At 68.7% G+C, this 466-nt stretch overlaps 1 protein-coding gene across 3 annotated transcripts in view; it reads left to right on the plus strand.

Moving 5' to 3' along the window:
- AATK (apoptosis-associated tyrosine kinase) overlaps nt 1-466 on the plus strand; it is a 10,782-nt gene that overhangs the window by 5,625 nt on the left and 4,691 nt on the right. The gene's annotated exons all lie outside the window — the stretch shown is intronic.

Raw genomic sequence — 466 nt, forward strand, 5'->3', positions numbered from 1 at the left:
GGGGGGGGGGGCTGTACGGTGGGACCCCGTGGCCCACACACACACACCGCACCCCTCCATTCACGCATTTCCCCTCCCCAGGGGTGCCAGGGCACCCCCCTGGCCCCTGGATTTTGCTGGGGCAGGTGGGGGGGTTCTGTCCCACAGACCACCCTGTGAGGGGCTCTCAGTGCCCCAGGACCAGGCTGCCCCCCAAGGCTTGTCCCTCAAGGCCAGCAGCTCCCCCTGAGTGTAAATAGGGGTTTTTCCCCCCCACCCTGAGCACCCAGCCCCCCTGCCAACAGAGCCCTATGCAGCCAGGGCACCCCATTACTGCCTGGGCTGGCCTGGACATGCCCTTCTGCCAGGGCTGGGTCCCTGCAGGCAGCTGCCTGCACCTTGGCCTGGGGGTCTGTCTGTCTGTCCTGCCTGCTCAGAGGGAGGGCGGGGGGGAGGCTGTGGGGCTGGAGGGGGCTCAGGATGGGGA

The sequence above is a fragment of the Calidris pugnax genome, unplaced genomic scaffold (assembly GCF_001431845.1).
Source record: "Calidris pugnax isolate Ruff unplaced genomic scaffold, ASM143184v1 scaffold9, whole genome shotgun sequence".
Taxonomy (NCBI): Eukaryota; Metazoa; Chordata; class Aves; order Charadriiformes; family Scolopacidae; genus Calidris; species Calidris pugnax.